This window comes from Chiloscyllium plagiosum, unplaced genomic scaffold (assembly GCF_037043375.1).
Source record: "Chiloscyllium plagiosum isolate Xiang-an unplaced genomic scaffold, Cpla_swu_hap1 HiC_scaffold_2, whole genome shotgun sequence".
NCBI classification, from domain to species: Eukaryota; Metazoa; Chordata; class Chondrichthyes; order Orectolobiformes; family Hemiscylliidae; genus Chiloscyllium; species Chiloscyllium plagiosum.
In genome coordinates this window covers 45,435,653-45,448,801 of record NW_028270140.1, presented here as the reverse complement: position 1 = coordinate 45,448,801, position 13,149 = coordinate 45,435,653, and positions in this window count along the sequence as shown.

Genomic DNA, 13,149 nt, shown 5'->3' with positions numbered 1-13,149 from the left:
TTGATATCAGCAAGTTTAATCTCCCTTTATATTTAGCATCTTGCTTTTTCCATTCTTTTGACATTTATTTGGGATAGTCTCCACTTTGCAGAATATTTACAAAAGGAAGGAAGTGAAAACAATCATTGCATTCCTAGCACACTTAACAAGAAATGTATAGAAATAAGAATTGAACTCTCACGTCATTGGAAATCAGTGAGTATTTCTCAACTCTATTCAAAAGAAGGAATTTCAGGATGCATTGCATTCAGTATAAGGATAAATGTCCACAAATCATGGCCAAGAGGCGAGAGCCCCTCCTTGTCTTATCATGTCATCACATGGAACAGGTCAAAAGCATTTATCGCTGACATAGACACTTAATACTTTGGTAGAATTTTCTGCCCTCCCCCTGGTGATCTTGGTATTAGGGAAGTGGGGTTGAAGGTCATTTAGTCAAGCTGGAGAGTGGTGAGTGGGGACATCTCCTGTCTCTACCTTGAATAAGTTTATGGCCTGTAGATTACCTTCCCTCCTTGATTAAATTGACACCTTGGAAAGCTAGTTAAAGCACACTTCGTGTACTCATTCTATCTTCACTGGTATGAGCTCAGGGATATATGGGGTGGCTTGTCATTTGAGGTCCACTACAAACAAGCCCTAGTATGTTTGCTTCAGTTTCCTGGATAGTGGGGAAGGATGTGTGTGTCCTGTTAAAAAGGAATTTGTTGGTTGTTCAAGGGACTCAGTATTGGGAAGGCATACCCACAGTCTTACCCGTATGCTTGCAGCTAACCACACTCCCCTCACTTCTTCTCAATATTCACTCTGGACTGTCTACTGTCATTACTCACCCCTGGGCTGTGATCCAATGACAATCCTAAAACATGGAAGGGGGCAATGTCATCATTAGCACCCACAGACCTCTCCAGTGGTGCTGCTGAGTGCTGAAGACCATGAGGTCTCTGATTCGCTCTCAGCAGGTCAGACTTCTGTTCCTGTTGACTTTCCTGAGGGAAGGCTCATTTGTGGCCCACCAAAAGTGTCCAATTGGCACACAATGAGGCATGTGCACCCCCTGAAAGAGGTAACACATCTGAGACTCCCATCAACCCCGCAAGTTTTTGCCTTCAATTTCAGCACATAAGTGAAATTCTCTTCCACATTTGTCTGTTCCTTCTCCATTTTTGCTGGCTTCCTCTGTGACAAGTTGTCCCTGTTTGTCATTAGCTGAAAATGTGTTGCTGGAAAAGCGCAGCAGGTCAGGCAGCATCCAAGGAGCAGGAGAATCTACGTTTCGGGCATGAGCCCTTCTTCAGCCCCTGAAGAAGGGCTCATGCCCGAAACATCGATTCTCCTGCTCCTTGGATGCTGCCTGACCTGCTGTGCTTTTCCAGCAACACATTTTCAGCTCTGATCTCCAGCATCTGCAGTCCTCACTTTCTCCTGTTTGTCATTAACTTTGCTCCTTTTCTAATGGCTTTTGAAATGTTTCTATCACTTCAGATCCTTAATGTCCAAATTGAGCGTAACCACATGCTTTCTTCGATTAATGTTTAGTCTAATCAAGTTGGTGGTTTTATTTAATATTAACAGCTTCTTATGCATACCACCAGCAAGTGAACCTATTGTTCTGTCGCATTTTGCCAACTACTAGAACCCTATTGTTGCGAGTAGTTTCCAATACTTTACATTAACATTGTAATAACATTTGGAACACTATGTTGTCAGGCAATCAAGTTAAAGAGATTTATTTCCAAAAAGCAAGCAGTTGCCAAACAGCTAGAGAAATGTAAATTCAAGAACTCATGGGGATTTAAGACAAAACCACGGCAGAAAGTGGGAGAAAAGTAATTTTTGTTTTGCAAGGCAAAAGAATTTCAGGAACTTAATTTTTTAAATATTTCTGTCCTATTGGATATTAGTTTTTACATTCTGATCTATTTTATGAAGGAAGGAAGTAAAGTTCACATGAGGAATTGAATAGAATGAGTATCATTCAGCTCTTTTCGCAGTTGTGGTGATACAAGAGCTATCCCTGCAGTCTGTGGTGTCTCGTATTGAGCCTCCTGTTAGATTGAGCTGGCGAGCTGTCAAGAATACTAGGAATCTCACAGCGTGGTGACAAAAAGAAAATCAGGAATATTACTGCCGTCACAGTTGCCCTCACGTAAATGAGAAATCCAGGGTAAGGGAAACAGGGGTCTGATCTAGTTAGGCCTGTTAATAACAAGGTTGAAACTTTATTGCTGGAACAGCACAGCAGGTCAGGCAGCATCCAGGGAACAGGAGATTCGACGTTTCGGGCACAGGCCCTTCTTCAGGAAGGGCCTGTGCCCGAAACGTCGAATCTCCTGTTCCCTGGATGCTGCCTGACCTGCTGTGCTGTTCCAGCAATAAAGTTTCAACTTTGATCTCCAGCATCTGCAGACCTCACTTTCTCCCTGTTAATAACAACAATCTACTAAAAGTAGGAATGGATTTTGATACTGGCCAGTGGATGTCAGCAATGTTTACTGAAAGTGGTAGCAATGGCAATAATTCAGGAGCAACGGTTTTTCATGGCAGGGTTGGGTGGGCCACATGGTGGGAGGTGGGTTCATGACATTTTTAATTGTGTAGCTTCCCCAGAGATTCCTTTATTTGACCCCTTTAATAAATCCTGGTAAATGATTAGTTCAGCTTTGAGGTAGAGACATTACAATTTTACAATTCATAATGTCCACTCTACCATTGTCTTGGGTAAGCTGTCTTATTTATTTGCATCACACACGCACAATTCCTTGTAAATGTGCTTTCTCTGTTTTCCCTCTACTGCAGCTCTCAATTGTTTGCAGTTCCCATTTGCAACTAGCTACATGTGTGTTAACTTTCTTCCAGTTGCTATTGCTACCAGGTCACTAGAATATATTTATTATTCAAGAAAATTATAAATGAACCCATTACAATTCATGAAAACCTTTAAAAGACTTATCAAACATTCTACAAATGTCTCAAAACAATTATACATACCGATTTCAGTATCACAGCTCCATTTTATTCTGCAAACGCCAATATAATTCGTACTTTTAAAAAAATCTGGGTTTTTTAAAAAAAAACTTACATGATCAAATAATAAGACTGTTATAACCCCAGCTGGTGGTATTATAGAGTCATACAGTACAGAAACCAACACATCACTCCAACCAGACCACGCCAAATATAATCCTAATCCCATCTGCCCGTTTGTTACTTAGAATCATAGAATCCCTACAGTGTGGAAGTAGGCCCTTCAGTCCAACAAGTCCACTGACCCTCCAAAGAGTAACCCACCCAGACCTGATCACCTACCCTATTATTCTACATTTTACCCCAGACTACACATCCCTGAATACTATGGGCAATTTAGCATGGCCAGTTCACCTAACCTGCATATCTTTGGACCGTGGGAGGCAACTAGAGTACCCAGAAGAAACCCACGTAGACACGGGGAGAATGTGCAACCTCCACACAGACAGTCACTTAAGTCTGGAATTGAACCTGGGTCCCTGGCGCTGTAAGGCAGCAGTGCTAACCACTGAGCCACTGTGCTCCTGGTCCATATCCTGCCAAATCTTTCCTATTCATGTACTTTTAAATCTTGTAACTGTGTCTGCATCCACCACTTCCTAAGAAAATTCATTCCACATGTGAACCATCCTCTGTGTAAAAAAATTGCCCCTCGCATCTTTTTAAATCTCTCTCCTCTCACCTTAAAAATATGCTCCCCAGTCTTGAAATGCCCCATCGGGACAAATCGTTTTGTGTAATTTACAATGGTAGTCATTGAAACAGGGTCACATGAGGCTCCAGATTTTCCTTACGGCCGAAGTTTATTATACAAAAAAAAGAAAAAGCTATATAAATATAGAAGATTGTCATCAAGAGCTAAACTAAAAAGGTTTCAGTAATATTCCCCAACACCATCTATAACAGAGACTCAAAGTCCAGAGGAAATGCAGCCCCTATCTCAATGTTTTGGCATTCTACTTAACTGACTCCTGACAGTTTCCTTACAATAGATAGGGAGACGATTCTGTGAGTCCTTTCCAAATCTCTCAGTACTTATTTTTCAAAAATTTAGGAACCTAAATTTTCTTAGTTCTAAAAATGAGGGTTTGAGAGGTGCCTGTACAAGAGTTCTTTTAATGTGGGGCAACTGTTGAACACCAGTTAATACATGGGCTTAGCAGCACAAGGTCTTGGCCCAGTTTCAAGCAGGGTCCAGGACAACTGGAGACCAGGCAGTACTGTTTGGCCTTAGATTGCCTGTGCTGGAATGCAAATAGTTCAGCACTGGGCAGCACCTCACGCTGAGTTAGTGTGAGGTCTGAGATGAGGGTATTGGGAGAAACAGGACACTCCCAGGCTCGAAATGGCAGGTGAGCAACAGGTGGATAGAGGAAATGCTTCAGTGATACCCCCAAGGCCTCACTGGTGATACCCCCAAGGCCTCACAGACACCGAGCGTAAGACTGTCCGAAGTGGAAAAAGAGCATCCGGGAAGGCGTTGAGCACCTTGAGACTTGCTGTCAGGAAAAAGATTGAAGCCAGGCAAAAACAGCCCGCTGTCACACCAATGCCCCACCCACCCCTTCCTGCGACAACCACCAATCTCAAATGTAACCGAGCCTGCAGTAGCCACATCAGTCTATACAGCCATCTATGGACTCACCCTGAGTATAGAAGTCAGTCATCTTCATCTACAAAGGACCACCAATGATGATGATGAATTCTGATAATTACTCAAAGTCATCTTTGTCCCAGAGGACTCATTACAGAGAGACAACTGGTGGGCTACACCACAAGCTACTCCAAAAAGCTATCTTATAAACATTTCACAAATTCCTTTTCCCAGTGACCTACTACTAACCTGATTTTCCCAGTTCACCTACAGATTGAAATCCCCCATGATCATTTAACCTTGGTTTTCTTACACAACTTTTCTATCTCTTGGTGTATCTTGTCCCCCAAATCATGACTACTGTTTGTAGGCCTTTATATAACTCACATTCAGATATAACACCTTTGGTCCTATATCAACCGTCCGTCTTCTCATCATTATTTGTTTATCCAGTGTATTTGAAGATTGATTCCTAACCGTTTCCAAATATTCTGCTCTGTTTTTTGTGCTGGAGACTTTAATAACCTCTCCTGAGTTCTCCTTTCTTTTCATTTTTCTCATATTTTTCAATGCAGTTGAAACCACCCCCACAGATGTTAACCTGTAGCTTTGCTTCCCATTGGTCATTATATTCCTTGGAGTTTAACCTTCCTCCCCCCTCCACCACTTTCTAGTTACTACAAGCCAAATGTTTTCATTAATAGTCTATATCTCCTCAAAAAACATTCTGTGAGATTGTTAATTTAAAATACAATCTGATTACTTCTCCATTTTCTATTCAGCTACGCATGACCGTTTCTTCCTTTATTGAAGTCTTCAAACTTTATCCTTTTGTAGATGTTAAGTGAACCGACTTGTAACAGGTAATCCATTAGTCAGCCCTCTAGAAAACATTTTCCTTGAATAGAGTCCAGATACAGAATGTTCTTACTAAGTCTCAAAATGCTTCAGAGCCAACAAGTTACCTTTGAAAAGTATTTACTGTGGTTATGTAGACACACATAATAGCGAATACAGCAATATTGTAAATGGCCAGAATCAGTACTGGTGGTATTCTTTGCAGGATAAGGTAAAATCAAAACACTGGAGAGATTCTCTTGTGCGAAAGGTTTTGTACAATCTTTTGTGTCCGCTGAGCAGTAGTTGGTATTTAGTTTAATGTTTCATTTGAAGAACATCGATTCTGAAAATACAAATCTGAAATATCAGCTTAGATTAACTGTGCTAATGGGAATGCAGCTTGAATTCATAGCTTTCAAGCTCAGTGATAGGACATACTAGCACTGTGTCAAGCTGGCTGGGTAAATTAGCTCCCAAAGTCTGAACCTGAGGATGTGTTATTAGTGCCAGGTTTATTGATCTCCTGAGAATGATCAAGGTCAGTGAATGCACTTTCCCTGACAGCTCTTAGCCGCTGCTCTATTTGCTGCATTTCCTGAAGCAGCACAGCCCCTTCACTCAGCCTGCAGCAATCGTTGGCACTCAGGATTCATGCCTAACATCCAGCTACTGTGGTTTGTCCTTGAGAACCCATTTCTCATAAGCCCCCACTATCTATCACTATTCAGTTATGGCAAGTATACCATAGAAACACTTTGCCATGCGTTCACTGATATTCAGCCCTTTGTCTTGCAGGGTGAAATGCTGCACAATGGAGAGGAGCAGTATAAAACCAAGGGGCATCAGGCTGCACACGTTTCCTGATTCCTACATGAAGGTAGATGATCCTCTGAATCATAGTACAGGCTACTGTGGAGCCAGTTGTGCCTTCTGTCAATGAGACCATTGAGGATGATGATCTCTTGCTACCTAATGCCCTTGCTACTTTCTGACTGGATGAGCAGGTTGCTGATGGTTAGAACATGAATGCCTTACTTCTAATCCTATTTCCATTCCCTCACACTAACCCAATTCCTACTCACAGATAGCCAAGAACTGCTACTTACTCAGTCACAGGATCCCCAAGAGGGGGATGAAGAGGGACAGCATAGCGCCAATGAAAGGGGACCATCACTTTACTTTGGCTCTTGCCAGCTCAGATACTAATGCAATGTCTATCTTGGCAACCAGGTCAAGAGTAAATGATGGCTCATTTACGAGCTGACTGCTGGTTCTCTCCTGCCTGGCCGTTTTGCCACGGTTGCCAACCATTTCTGTTCCAGTGATTGCATGCACAGATCATTGACTGTTCTGTCAAGATTCTCTGGCAAGTGCACATTCACCAAAACACTTGCAAAATCACTTGAGTACATTCTAACCTGTTGTAATTGTAAATTATAATTAGCAATAATGACTGTGTCTGAGCTATTAAATAATGCAGGGCCTATCACATATCTTCAAGTTTTAACTGGCATAGCTGATACATTCATTGCCTAAATTTGAGATCGTAATTTTCAATCAAACAGTTCTATTAGGATTGCACTGAGTCGACATTTTCCAACATTTGCGGGAACATGCATGCACACACCCAATCTTGACAACAGCAACACCACAAGGGCCACACAGGTAAAGCAAACTCGCCATAGTTTTACTAGACCATAGGATTCACTGTCATTAGAGAGAGAACAAGAGATACAACTGGCGGTGGTTTATTCTGTGGGTCGCCATACCTCAGACAATGGGCGAGGTAACCTCAGCTGGTGTTAGAATTGAACCCATGCTGGAGGTGTCATTCTGCATTGCAAACCAACCAAGCAGCCGAGATATCTATGGTACATATTTGTCCTGGCAAGCAAAGCTAAGTGATAACAAATAAGAAGCGTCACAACTATACAAACTTATTTACTCACCCTTCATCATTTTGGAATATAAATCATCTTGAATGTACCTCACAATATACTCAGCAGGTTAAGGGGGAGAATCTTGTACCTGTCATGGCAAGGTTAGTGGTAGGGGCATTTAATCAGGCAGCATGGTATTTGTGGCCCTTACCATCTTCCAATCTACACCCAGATTAGTCCATGCTGGGAAGGCTCAGGGTTACTTTCTTGCACTGCCACCGATTCAGGCCCTTCAGTGAAAGATTTATGCCCGTTAAAGGCCCAATCCACTGCTGTTGCTTTAATCCAATGACAGGCAGGAGACTTGTCATGCAAGAAATACTAAAAACAAATCCAACTGTGTTCGCCTCCAGGGGTTGTGTCCTCATTTAAAGGAATTTGATGCCTGAGGGAGGAACCCGACATGGGGTGGGGAGGTGCCCACTTAGAGTCACTCGCTTGCTCATTTTTAAATTTACTTCATGGAATGTGGGCATTGCAGGATGGACCAGTTTATTGTCCATCCCTGCATTCCCTACTTGAAGAGGTGGCAGTGAACTGCCTTCTTGAAACACTGCTGTCCATATGCTGTAGGTAGACACACAGGGACAGTGTGCTCCCTAATACCATTAGGGAGAGAGTTCCAGGATTTTAACTCAGTAACACTGAAGGAACAGGAATGTATTTTCAATTTAGGAACATGAATACGTTCGAAAGGAGTTTGCAGGATGTGATGTTCCTGTATATATCTGCTGCCCTTGTCCTTTCAATGTCAGTAGCTGTGGATTTGGAAGGTATTGTCTAAGGGGTTCTTTGGAGAATTTCTGCAGTGCATCTTGTAGATAGTACACCCGACTGCTGCTGAGCAACGACGGGTGGAATGAGGGGATGTTTGTGGATGTGGTACTCATCAAGTGGACTATTTTGTCCTGGACAATGTCAAGCTTCTTGAGTGTTGCTTGAGCTGCATTCATCCAGATAAGTGGGGAATGTTACATCGCACTTCTGACTTTTGTCTTGTAGATGGTGGACAGGCTTTCAGGAGTCAGGAGATGAGTTATTCATTACAGGATTCCTAACCTCTGACCTACTCTTGTGTCTTGTATTTATATAGCTGGTCAAGTTCAGTTTCTGATCAATGGTAACCCTAGTAGTGAAACATTCGGTGGTGGTAATGGAATTGAATGTCATGGGCAAAGCTAGATTCTCTTTTATTGGAAATAGTCATTGACTGGCATTTGTGTGGTCAGAATGTTGCTTGCCACGTTTTAGCTCAAGTAGGGATATTGTTCAGGTCTTTCTGCATTTAAACATGGATTGCCTCAGTAACTGAGCAGCCATAAATTGTGCTGAACATTGTGCGATCTTCCCAACTTCTGACCTTAAGATGGACAGAAGATCATTGATGAAGCAGCTGAAGATGGTTGGGCCTAGGACACTACCTTGAGGAACTCCAGTGAGATGACTGAGCTTCAAACACTGCAACCATCTTCCTTTGTGCCAAGTATGATTCATCTCTGGAATTCAGCTCTTTTGTTCATGTTTGAACTAAAGCTGAAATGAAGTCAGGAGCTAAGTGCCCCCTGGCAATACCCAAAATGAGCATCACAGCAGGTTAAGGCTTAGCAAGTGCTACTTTATAGCACTTTTGATTACACCTTCCATCACATTACTGAGGAGAAAATGAAGTGGGTGCCTTTATTACTAGTCCAAAGACAAAGCATTATGCCACTGCTTCCCTTTAGCACTCATTTCTCCCTCTTTCCTTTGCCACCAACACCACAGCCCCCACCACACCATTGCTCACATGGGCCTGTGTCCATGCTCAATCCAATGCCACCAGTTAGTACAATATTAGCGGCTGCTACTGCTCAAATATTCCAAACATAATTACAGTACCAATGTAAAGTATAAGAAGCTGCTCACAACAATACAATATGTAACCAGAGATTTACCCACAAGTGATCAAAAGAAGAGCTGTTATATATTAATTACAAACATCAATTTCTGAGATTAAGCATTAATCATGGATGAAGTAATTGTTATGTTCAGTTAGAACACTAAGGGTTTGAGGTGTTGTAGCAAAGTCAAAGATCACTAGAAAAAGATATAAGAGTTAGTGAAAAATAATAATGAGTCACAGGAATGGAAGCAAAACTGCTGTAAAAGTGAGAAGGAACACATAAACATCAAAGTGGAAGAAATAACAAAATACTCTGAATCATTGAGAAATTAAGTCAGGTAGGAGTAGGAGTTTGAGACCAGGAAATAAAGTTAGACCGGTCACTAAAGGTAGGTCCATTTGTACAGCAGAACCGTTAGAGAGTGATTGGAGTAATTGGTTCCAGGATTCTCCAGAAAGTCAGAGAGGCTGGAGCTGATCACTTGTGAACGACAATGAAGTCTCTGGTGGTCATCCTAGCAACCGGGATGTTACTGACCTCCTCCACATCTGCAGAAGATACAGGACTTAATGAAACATACACCCATCTATGTGGCAGCAATTTTGTCAGGACAGTCCTCGATATTTGCAGGGATATAGATCGGAAAGTTCTCCTTCCCCAAACATTTGGTGAGTATTGAATTGCTGCTCTTGACCAAGGTTAAGAAATTTCATTGAACTCTCAGCAGGTTTAAGTACAATCCCAATTAAAATACTCTGAGCTTCCTGATTAATACAGCGATAATAACAGTTTCATTACCATTAATCTAATAAGGGGACTGACTCAAATTAATCACCAGGTGTCAATGCTTTCCAGCATTCCAGTTATTTGAACTCAGCTGATTAGTGAGATACAGTTGCTGTCAGCAAACATATAAATCAGCAACTTCCTGTCTCTGATTATTACTCAGTGATTTCTGTTGAAAATGAGTCTCTGTGTGTCTTAAATTAGGGCATAATTGATTTTCTTTGGATCCAGCCTCATTTCAGCCACTTCCCGGGTGCCCTATAAAATTACTGAGGACAACAATGGAGAAGAGGGACTTGCACTGATCTCCTTCGACACTGTCACTTCCTCTAATGCTGCAGTCCCACTAGGAATTAACGCCTAAATCCCCTAACTCTGCCTTGCTATGAGCTCACTGTGCATTGAGAATAATTCCCAACACAGGGAAATAGATTGAGATCGGGATGGAATGGGACTGGCATTTGTAAGAATAGAGAGGTGGAGTCGTCACAGTCTCAGAGGTCTATAAAAGGAAGGAGAGAATACAATGATAGAATAAAACTTCAATGACCTATATTTAGCACACCTTGCGGAATGAGCACAGTTACCGATACAATTTCTTTGAGGTCAATGAATTGGAATTAATTCGTCGTTAAAGGAATAGTCAGAACATAAACTTGGATAACAGAGCTAAGGCACTCCATGAGAATATTTTTGAAGCTGTTTCCAATTTACTGCCATTTCAATGCTGGAGACAGACATGATGAAAATTCAGGACTCAAGACAATGTGGTGTGAGGCAGGCTGGATACACTAGCTGGTCTTCTGCTAATACAACCAGTGTGTTTTTGGATTCACTAAAGGGTTGGAGAGTTGAGCTCATGTGTCAGTAATTATATTCTTTTGTTGCACAATGTGTGGACATACACATCATGTATTAATATGAAATAATGAACACACTACACTATCATGGTAAAAGCAAAGAATGGAAAGGGAATTGAAGTAATATTATTAATAGTGTCTCACTCTTAAGGCATTGTTCTTTTCTCCTCACCTTTATTACTTCTTTCTTAGAAAGCAGCCCTGACTTCACCATCATTACAAATTACTGTCACATCTCCAACCCCACTTTGCTGAGTGAAAATCCTTGACTATGTTGTTGTCACTCAAATCGCTCATTTTTGTTGGAGATCTATGCTTGAATATTTCTAACCAGGTTTCCGTTGCTGCCACAATACCAAACTAGCTCTTAATAAAGCTACCAGTGACATCCTATTTGACTGTGATAGAGCTAACCCAACCCTTCTAGCATTGGAGTGCAGGTTCATATCTTCTTGAAACTAGAGTCGCAGGTAGTTAGGATAGTGAAGAAAGTGTTTGGTATGCTTTCCTTTATTAGTCAGAGTATTGAGTACAGGAGTTGGGAGGACATTAGTTAGGTGACTTTTGGAATATTGCATGCAATTCTGATCTCCTTCCTATTGGAAGGATGTTGTGAAACTTGAAAGGGTTCAGAAAAGATTTACAAGGATGTTGCCAGGGTTGGAGGATTTGAGCTATAGAGAGAGGTTGAATAGTCTGGGGCTGTTTTCCCTGGAGCGTCGGAGGCTGAGGGATGACCTTATAGAGGTTTATAACATCATGAGGGGCATGGATAGGATAAATAGACAAAGTCTTTTCCCCAGGGTGTGTGTGTGTGTGTGTGTGTTTGTGTGTGTGTGTGTGTGTGTGTGTGTGTATGAGTGTGTGTGTGTGTGTGTACGAGTGTGTGTGTGTGTGAGCATATGAGAGAGAGCTTGTGCATAAGACAGGGTCTGCGTGAGTGTATGAGTCTGTAGGCGTGTGTATGTGTAGGGCAGTAGTGTGAATTGAACCCAAGATCCCAGTTGGGGCCATCCCCATGGGTACCGAACTTGACTATCAGATACACACACACACACACACATATACACACACACACACACACACACATATACATACACACACACACACACACACACACACATATACATACACACACACACACTGAAGCAGACACTCTTTCATACATAAGCTCTCTCTCATATGCTCACGCATACTCTCCCACACTCACACATACACCCTCTCACGGATGTATACCCCTTTACACTCACGCTCACACACATACACATACACACACTCTCTCATAGACACTCATACCCTCCCACACACACACCCACATGCATACACACACACACGTAAATTTGTGGGGTGAATTTGTACTTGCAGAATTAAATTTTATTTTGCTCAAAAATTGCATGAATCCATATAACATTCTGTAAATCCCTTTTTTTAGATTAGAATCAGTCTGAACATTGGGGCACAGGCAGCCTCGCACAGGGCACCTCACACCTTCAATGCATTATAAGGGCCAACATGGCACCTATTGTTAAAGTTCACTTGAGAATGTAACTTTAAAAAAGTTCTGGGATTTATATATAAAGAACTGAAACCAAAATGGTCATTCTAAAAGATGAGACACTTAAACAAACTCTGGACTTTATCAATATATAATTTCAGTTACATCACACTGTAAACCTTTGCTATAAATTCTGTGTCTTACGATCTTGTACTCTACAACCACCTGATGAAGGAGCAGCACTCTGAAAGCCAGAACTTTCAAATAAACCTGTTGGACTATAACCTGGTGTATTGTGATTGTCCGCGCCAGTCCACCACAGGCACCTCTAAATCAATTTTCTTGAAAGGAACCGAGTGAAGAACCAAGATTTCTTGGACTGAAAACAGTACTTTTGGGATGACAGACTTGTGTTAAAGAAGCCTGTAGGCTGTAAGAGGAAGCAAATGGAAAGAGTGAAGGGGTTTCATAGTATTGAGAATCTATAAATGAGTAGGTAAAGCATGAATATGAATAGGATTTTAGCAAGAGAGAAGAATGAATAAAATTGTATTTATCTGAAACTTGGTGAAATGAAGATGAATAGAGGAGTGATCCATAACATGTTGATGATGAGATGAGCCTTTGGGTATGCTTTGTTTAGAACCCGTCTAGAATGTGTATGGAAAGGTCTTTACCAGCACATGTATTTCAACAAACTAATACAAAGTACTGTGGATACTAC